General features: G+C 42.1%; 1 protein-coding gene across 2 annotated transcripts in view; it reads right to left on the minus strand.

Annotated features, from left to right (window-relative positions):
- Positions 1-9859, minus strand: part of mcf2l2 (MCF.2 cell line derived transforming sequence-like 2) — a 237069-nt gene that overhangs the window by 131187 nt on the left and 96023 nt on the right. The gene's annotated exons all lie outside the window — the stretch shown is intronic.

Consider the following 9859-nt stretch of genomic DNA (forward strand, 5'->3'; position numbering starts at 1 on the left):
CACCGGCAGAACATAACAACACGACGGCTGGAGGAGGAGCGCCTCATCTTCTGCCTGGGAACCCTCCAACCACAAGGAATGAACTCAGATTTCTCCAGTTTCCTCATTTCCCCTCCCCCCACCTTGTCTCAGTCGGTTCCCTCAACTCAGCACCGCCCTCCTAACCTGCAATCTTCTTCCTGACCTCTCCGCCCCCACCCCACTCCGGCCTATCACCCTCACCTTGACCTCCTTCCACCTATCACATCTCCATCGCCCCTCCCCCAAGTCCCTCCTCCCTACCATTTATCTTAGCCTGCCTGGCACACTCTCCTCATTCCTGATGAAGGGCTTATGCCGGAAATGTCGAATTTCCTGTTCCTTAGATGCTGCCTAACCTGCTGTGCTTTAACCAGCAACACATTTTCACCAATAAAAGAAAGCATACCAAACACCTTCTTCACTATCCTATCTATCTGCGACTCCACTTTCAAGGAGCTATGAACCTGCACTCCAAGGTCTCTTTGTTCAGCAACACTCCCTAAAACCTTACCATTAAGTGTATAAGTCCTGCTAATATTTGCTTTCCAAAAATGCAGCACCTCACATTTATCTGAATTAAACTCCATCTGCTACTTCTCAGCTCATTGGTCCATCTGATCAAGATACCGTTGTAATCTGAGGTAACCTTTTTCAATGTCCACTACACCTCCAATTTTGGTGTCATCTGCAAAATTACTAACTGTACTTCTTATGCTTGCATCCAAATCATTTATGTAAATGACAAAAAGTAGAGGGCCCAGCACCGATCCTTGTGGCACTCCATTGGTCACAGGCCTCCAGTCTGAAAAACAGCCCTCAACCACCATCCTCTGTCTTCTACCTTTGAGCCAGTTTTGTATCCAAATGGCTAGTTCTCACTGTATTCCATGAGAATTAACCTTGCTAACCAGTCTCCCATGACGACCCTTGTCAAATGCCTTGTTGAAGTCCATATAGATCACATCTACTGATCTGACCTCATCAATCTTCTTTGTTACTTCTTCAAAAAACTCAATCAAGTTTGTGAGATATGATGAACCAATCACAAAGCCATGCTGACAATCCCTAATCAGTCCTTGCCTTTCCAAATACATGTACATCCTGTCCCTCAGTATTCCCTCCAACCACTTGCCCACCACCGACGTCAGGATCACTGGTCTACTCTAAGAAGAAAAAATTCTGCTTCTCCAGTCTACATATGCAATAGCAATTGCTCACCAATAGAACCAGGATAGCAATTAGTTTAATGCTTGCAAGGTCATCTGTGCTACTGCTATTATTTAATAATGTGCCAGGAACACATCTACAGAGATCCATACCTTTATGCGCAAATGAAAATTATCAACATGCAGATCACTGCATGTATATATTATTTAATAATTCATCAAAGACTTATGCTGTAAAGATTCTCTGCCATTATCTTTAAAAACAAACATGTACTGCATATCCCATGGGGCATCAATTTGATATGTCTCAAGAGTGCTGCTGTTTAAATATTTATGCTGCTTTGGAGTTTCCTCTTTGGAGCATTACTTAAAACAACTCCATATACTTGGTATTCACCATATTCACTGCCATGAAGACTAAAGGAGAGTCCAGCACTAATTTTCTTCTCTGTCCCTCCGGGCTTCTGCCCTATCTTCAATCTTTCTTTCATTTTCAAAGTCCTTAAATATGCTGTTGCCTCCCATGTAAATACAATGCCTACAAGATCAGAGTATTCCAGACACCCCAAAGTGCATTCACCATTTACAAGGCACAAGCCAGGAGTGTGATGGAATGTTCCCTACTTGTCTGGATAAGTGTAAGTCCAACAGCACTCAAGAAGCTTGACACCACCCAGGACGAAGCAGCCCACTTGATAGGCATTGCTGAAATTCACCAAAGATCCCAAGACACCACCTCCGAAACCCACAACCATTTCCACCCAGAAGGAAAGGGCAGCAAATACATAGGAACACACCACTTGGAAGTTCTTCTCATCATCCTGACCATGAATTATTTTTTCACTCATGGGATGTGATTATTGATGGCTAGCCAGCATTTTTTTATTTCCTGTCCCAAGTTGCTCTTGACAAGGTGGTGGTGAACTACCTCCTTAAAACTCTGCAGCCCACATGCTGTATATTGATTCACAATGCCCTTAGAGTGGGAATTCCAGGGTTTGTATTCAATGGTAGTGAAGGAAGTCAGGATACATTCTTTCACTGTTGCTGTGTCAAAATCCTACAAATCCCTCCTTAAGGGCATCGTGGGTCTTCCTACAGCACATGGATTGCAACGCGTTAAGAAGACAGCTCACCATCGTCTTCTCAAGGGCAGCTAGGGGCCATGACTAAATTCTGGCCCAGCCAGCAATGCATTATCCCACAAGTGAATATGAAAATCCATGTCTGCCCTCCTTGGAAGTCCATGTTTGAATCTCTTAAATCAAGTTTCCACTTCTGTAGCCAGAGTTTATTAAAATCTTAATGTGGTCCTATGTGAATGCTGAAAATGTGTTGCTGGAAAAGCGCAGCAGGTCAGGCAGCATCCAAGGAGCAGGAGAATCGGCGTTTCGGGCATGAGCCCTTCTTCAGGATTCCTGAAGAAGGGCTCATGCCCGAAACGCCGATTCTCCTGCTCCTTGGATGCTGCCTGACCTGCTGCGCTTTTCCAGCAACACATTTTCAGCTCTGATCTCCAGCATCTGCAGTCCTCACTTTCTCCTATGTGAATGCGACAAAGACCATCTATCTTCTCTCATTCTTTAACTTTGCTGTAGCCTTTGACATGTCAGAAAACAACATCCTCCTCTAATGCCTCTCACTGTTGTCAAGCTAGATGGAACTGCTCTCAATTGGTTCCTGATACCCAGATCTAGACCTTGCTAGATTCCTCTAATGTTGTTAAATGAATGTTGTTATTCAAGCCATCACTAAGATGCAGTTAATGGTGCCCAAATGTGTCCCTGTCTTAGCTGCCACTGAAACTTTCATTCATGCTTTTGATACCTCTAGATGTGATATTCCAAAACACGCTTGGCTGATCTCTCACATTCTACACTCAACAAAACTGAAGTCATTCAAACCTCTACTGACAATATCTTAACTTGCATCACATCTTGTGCATCTATCACCCTGCAGTTGCTGACCTACATTAATTCTTGGCCAAAATATTTTGTGACTTTAAAATCCCCATTTTTTTTCAAAACCCCTATCACTCAATATCACTGTAACCTCCAGTCTTACAACCATCCAAGCTATCTCTGTTCATCTAAATCTGGCCATTTTAATCGCTCCAGCATTGATGACTACGCCTTCAGATTTGTAGGCTCAAAATACTGGATTGCCTTCTTTCACCTCTCCTTCTCTTCACCTCACTTTTTTTCAACTTGGCATTCCTTAAAGGTTATCTCCTAGACCAAGCTTTTGGTCACCTGAGCTAATACCTCTTTAGGAGGACTGCAGATGCTGGAGATCAGTTCGAGAGTGTAATGCTGAAAAAGCACAGCAGGTCAGGCAGCAGGTGAGGAGTAGGAGAAGGGCTTATGCCTGAAATGTCGATTCTCCAGCTCCTCAGATGCTGCCTGACCTGCAGTGCTTTTCCATCACCACACTTTGAACTCAGAAAGTGTGAGGCTGGAAAAGCACAGCCAGTTAGGCAGCATCTGAGCAGCAGGAGAGTCAACGTTTCAAGCATAAGCCCTTCATCAGGAATACCTCTTTATTGGCCTTACTGCCACACTTTGTTATACAATCTTCCTTTATCAGATTAAAGTGTTAGTAGTTGTGATACTGCATCAAGTTAGTTTTAGAAAAGGAAAATGGTCCTTTGATCCTTAAAAAGTTTATTTTGTAATTCTATCTTCTACTTCTTTCTAAAATACTTATCATAACTCTAAACATCTGTATTTCAACACTAGTAGTTTTACACTTGTTTTATTTACAATGCTAATTCAGTTAGAACATAGAAAATAGACAAGTACAGCACAGAACAGGCCCTTAAGTCCACGATGTTGTGCCAAGACTTAATCCTAATATAAAATATAATAACTTAACTTACGCACCCCTCTACTCACTGCTATCCATGTGCAGGAATAATCAGAAACTGTTATGAAATTGCAGTATCTGAACTTTAATCTTTAATTCCATCAACTGATTTACCTGGACCTTTTGTTTGAAAGAAAACAAATTTAAATTTGCTATGTTTTCTCTGTATTGTTTTTATATGCCCATACTGTTTTAAAATGGCTGCAGAGGTCATCCAACTTACCTGAGAATGCAAAAATCTAAAACCTCTGACACAGATTAATAGTAATTATGTATGGATACAATTTCACCTTTACAATTTCATATTTTCTGTTGCTTGAAATATCTAGAAATCCTAAAGCCAGTAAACAAGAATAATTTTCCCTGCAAAAACTGCCAGAGAAGAAGGAGACCTACCAAACCCAATATGCGAAACAGTGTCGAAGACTGTTTTAATGGCATATTGATAGCTTTGACAATGGGAGACGGATGTTAGTTGATTAACATGGGTTGTCTCCATTGTATGTCATAACATGGCTGAAACTCCTCTCCGTGAAAATCTATGATTATGTGCAAAAGTGTTGATGACGGAAGTGAATAATATCAAGAAGACCTGCAGGGTAGAACAGAAGCAGTTCCCTTTCAACAGTTTTTGTCAATCTCAGACCATATATATGTTGCAAGTTGGAATACATCACAAAAACTGAATTTAAAGATAAAAGGAAATTAAATAGACAAAGTCTTTTCCCTGTGGCGTGGGAGTCCAGAACTAGAGAGTATAGGTTTAGGGTGAGAGGGGAAAGATATACAAGGAGCCTAAGGGCAACTTTTTCACACAGAGGGTGGTGCATGTATGGAATGAGCTGCCAGAGGAAGTGGTGGAGGGCTGGGACAATTGCAACATTTAAAAGGCATCTGGATGGGTATGTAAATAGGAAGCGTTGAGAGGGATATGGGCCAACTCCTGGTAAATAGGACTAGATAAGGTTGGGATAACTGATCAGTATAGATGAGTTGGACCGAAGGGTCTGTTTCTGTGCTGTACACCTCTATGACTATGCACCCTAGCACCCATTCTCAAAAAGGACTGTCTGCAATTTAAAAGAGACTATCACCAACAGAACAAACAGCTTACATAAATTACAACACCATTCTACTCAAGATCACCAAATTAAGTTATAATGCTTTTACTTATGGACATTCAATATTTTAAATTCAACTCTCTTACAAGTCCTGGGCAGAGGCTGGCGAGGGGAAGCAGTCCTGGAGACAACTTACCTTGAAGCAGCTGTGAGCTGGTGTGGAGTGGATGGAGGCTTGGAGTGGGGGACGATTGTTGGACTGGGGCTTGGCATGGGCGATCAGACCAGTTGTGGAGACCCCTGTGCTCAGCTACTGCAATGTAATGTTTGTTTGAAAAAGATTTTTTTATCTGTCATGTCAATCCTTTAATTAAGTCTTATTTCCAACTTATTCTTTAAACACTGTAAAGTAATGCATCGTTTTTTTATTCCTCTTTTGTATCTAAGATTTGTACCTAGGTACTTGTACCTAAGATGGTGTCATAAGAGGCAACATTATGAAACTTTTTACTGCACCTCTGTACTTGAGTACATCTGACAATAAAAGATATTCTTGTATATTCTATCCTACTCTATTTTATTCTCATGCATGAGTATATACATTATGTAATTTGGATGCATTTGACCTTTTTAATAACTTGTATACTTCACTGAATTGATTTCCAATAAAACATACTCCATAATTTTACTGAACACAAAGTCTGGCTTGTTTCTTCATAACATGAGTGATACCACTGTTACTGCTGGTGTTGGGGTCTCCCAAGTGAGTGAATAGCAGGTCCAGAGTCCATGCAGAGTTAGTAGTACGGGGACATTGGGAGAACAAGTGAGAGACAATATTCCATGCAATAGTGAGAGAGTCATGCATAAGTGAAGTAGCAGAGAGAATTAATATGAAATGGCAAAGAGAAGAAGGTTTATGCTGGCAGAGTGGAGAAGACCACTTAATTTCTCCTACACTGCTGATTGTTCCTTCTGACAGCTGAGACTGCTCTGACATGAGTGGCAACCTCAGAATAGGCTCGCAGGGTCTCATGCTGTGGCTTCCACTGCTAGTCCTGCAGTTTATGGATGCCCCTCCCCCCTGCATCTGCACCACCCCACCTGCCAGGGCTTCCAGGTACCTGTCTGCAAGGTGGGACAGCAATTTCTCCTTATTTGCCAAGTCCAAGGAAAATATCATGAACAATATTGAGTGGCTCCTTGCTGCCAGTGTTTGTCTGAGTATGAAATTACCTTTTTAAGATGGCCATAATGCCATGCAATGTGTTCTATTATAGGATAGCCACTTGAGTGGTAAAATCCAGATAGTGATGACAGAATTGCTGTAGGCGGTAGGGTACATAGTTAGTGAGGCAGATTTAGGGCAATAGCATGAGAAATTCCACAATTTTTCATAGAGAGAAACCCCCCCCCCCCATTAAACTTAATGAAAATGGCACATCTGAAGTAAATTAAGACTCAACCCATAAGTGTATCACTGAGGAAGTGTGGTGCTGCAGAGTTGCCCTCATTCTGATAAGATATTCGACTTCCAGACTATGTCAGCTGTCTCCCTGGTTTGCCTCATACTCTCCTTCCTGTATCTATTTCAAGTTCTTCCAAAATTCTATTGTGTACACCATAACCCACACAATCTCTCATAAAGATCAATCTCCTTAACATCTCAATTTAAAATCTTTATCCTTGAGTTAAAATTCTTTCTCAGCCTCACTATTTTAATCTCTGACATATCCTCTGCTACTAAAATCCTTCAAACCTTGTGTTCTCCAATTCTAATTCTTCAGTGTTTTTCCATTACCTGAGCCCCATCAGTGGTTGTTCTACCTTCAAAGCGAAGACGTTAGGGTCCTGAATTACGTCTCTAAAGCTCTTCTGTTTTGAGTGGAGAATTCAGTGGAGGTATAAGAGCAAAATCAAACCATTCCTTTAGTATTAGTTTGTAATTGTAGAAGAATAAGATGGCCTGCAAAAAAGGGTTTTTGATTGGGGGAAGGCAGATTTTATTAAAATGAGGCAAAATCTCACAAAGGTGTATGGGAAACAGCTACTTGAGGGTAAATCTATAGCAGAACAGTGGGAGACATTCAAAAAGGTTTTGGGGAGAGTACAGGCTCAACATGTTCCCTTTAAGATGAAATATACAAACAACAAGCCCAGAGAACCTTAGAGGTATATTCAAGACTGGATAAAACAGAGAGACATATCAAAGGTGCAAAGGATGGGATGCTTTTCCACAGATTCCAGAGGGCAGTAGGTAATTTCATAATAGGGTGGTTAAGAAAGCATACAGGATATTTGCCATTATCAGTCAAGCTATAGATTATAGCAGCAGGGAGATTATGTTGGGACTGTACAGGATTTTAGAATCCCTACAGTGAAGAAGCAGGCTAATTGGTTCATAAAAACCACATCAATGCTCTGAAGACTATCTCACCCAGACCTACGACATTCCTATAACGTGCACCTCCCATAGCTAATCCACCTAACTTGCACACTATGGACAATTTAGCATGGACAATCCACTTAACCTGCACATCTTTGAGAGTGGGAGAAAACCCAGAGGAAACCCATGCAGTCACATGAAGAATACACAAACACCAGATAGACAGTCACCCAAGGCTGATGTCAAACTCAAATCCCTGGTACTGGGAGGCAACAGTGTGAACCACTGAGCCACCATGCCACCAATAACTTTGGCTAGGTCATAGCTGGAGTACTGAGTGCAGTTCTGGTCACCACACTATAGGAAGGATGTGATTGCACTGGAAGGGATGTAGAGGAGATACACTATACTGTTCCCTGGGATGATGCATGTTAGCTATGAGAAGAGGCTGGATAAGCTTGGGTTGTCTTCACTAGAGCACAGAGTGTGAGAAGGTTCTTGACAGAGGTGTGTAAGATTATGAGGGACATAGACAAGGCGGATTGAAAAAGGCTATTCCCCTTAGCTGAAGGGTGAATACCAAGAAGGCACACTGAAAGACAGCAGGTTTAGAGAGGATTTATTTTAACCCACAGGATGGTAGGGGTCTTGAATTCATTGCCTGTGTCACACATTCAAGTCTATGGGCCTAGTGCTGGGAAGTGAGATTAGTGTAAATTCAGTGTATTTTTAGTGGTACAGAGGAACCCATACTAGATTGAATATGTGTGGTCAGTGTTCTGGGACAGTCTAAAAGATACCAATAAGGAATATGGGGGATAGGTTAGTCAAGCCAGGGTGGGGGAATAGCCCAGGGAAACCACAAATGGATCCAAGTGGTCCATCAATGGGTCACCTCCTAGCCCTCCTACCCAAGCAGTGAATTTCACCAGGCTGGACTCTAGTCATTGTCCTCCCTCAATTGCTGATCAAACTTCAGTGATAGTGGAGTGAAGCCTTTGGATGATCTCAAGGGCTCTATTGACCCATAGGGGGGTGGACTGCCTGGTACCTCACCTGATTCCCCTGCCATATTGAATTATGAGCAAGTGCAGACAGGCATGATGCCCATGGCATCTTTCAGCTCTCTACCTACAAACAAGACATGGTGGGGAATGTGGTAAAATCCAGCCAAAGGTTATTGAAGAGCATTCATTGTCTCTTAGTGATGTGTTCCATTGAATCGTATGCACAACATGTTCAGTTTGTGTTAGTGATTTTTTGTTTATAATCTGCCTGTAAGTTTGTGCTAGACATAGTGGTCGTTTTGGGCTAAAAACAATGACTGCAGATACTGGAAACCAGATTCTGGATCAGTGGTGCTGGAAGAGCACAGCAGTTCAGGCAGCATCCAAAGTGCAGCAAAATCGACGTTTCGGGCAAAAGCCCTTCATCGGGAAACATCCTTCCTGATGAAGGGCTTTTGCCTAAGACGTTGATTTTGCTGCATTTTGGATGCTGCCTGAACTGCTGTGCTCTTCCAGCACCACTGATTCAGAAGATAGTAGTCTTTTTATTTCAAATACGTTTTCTAATTAATCGCGTCCCACACTCTGGATTAGGTGTGTTTACAGTGTACCTCTGGAGCAGGTGGGAATGGAACCTGGGTCACCTGACTCAGAGATGGGCTTCCTGATGAAGGGCTTTTGCCCGAAACATCGATGTTCCTGTTCCTTGGATGTTGCCTGACCTGCTGTGCTTTTCCAGCATTTGACCCTAATCTTGACTAATCTCCAGGGTCTGCAGTACCCACTTTTGCCTCAGAGATGTGGATTCTGCCACTGTGCCAAAAATGGACTTTTTACTTCAACTTGTTGATTTGTTTGTATTTTCGAGTTCACCCACAGAGATTGAGTTATTGGTTCACTTCCTTAATAATGTTATCGGAGAGATAGGTAGAGGGGCTATTTTTGTACTGTAAAATTCTATGATTTGCTGATCCACAAAAGAAATATTTTGAACTTACTTTCACAATAGGTTAATAGCTTGCATTAAGCCTAAAGATGATGGGCATTAAACCAGCTCAATATGCAAGGAAGTGGCACATGGTGAATGTGTCTTATGTTTAACTACATTCAAAGACTGCCTTAAAATCCCAGAGCCTTCGGATTCACTTCAGGGAAACCAAACGATACTAAATGAGGGGCAAAGTACGTGCAGGTTAAAGGATCTTGGAGAGTGAACGTGTTTTGCACAAAGTTAAAAATCACACAACACCAGGTTACAGTGCAACTGGGGTTTTTTTTGGTAGGAAAAGTGAGGACTGCAAAGTCGAGAGTGTGATGCTGGAAAAGCACAGCAAGTCAGGCAGCATCTGAGGA

Source organism: Hemiscyllium ocellatum, chromosome 13 (assembly GCF_020745735.1).
Source record: "Hemiscyllium ocellatum isolate sHemOce1 chromosome 13, sHemOce1.pat.X.cur, whole genome shotgun sequence".
NCBI classification, from domain to species: domain Eukaryota; kingdom Metazoa; phylum Chordata; class Chondrichthyes; order Orectolobiformes; family Hemiscylliidae; genus Hemiscyllium; species Hemiscyllium ocellatum.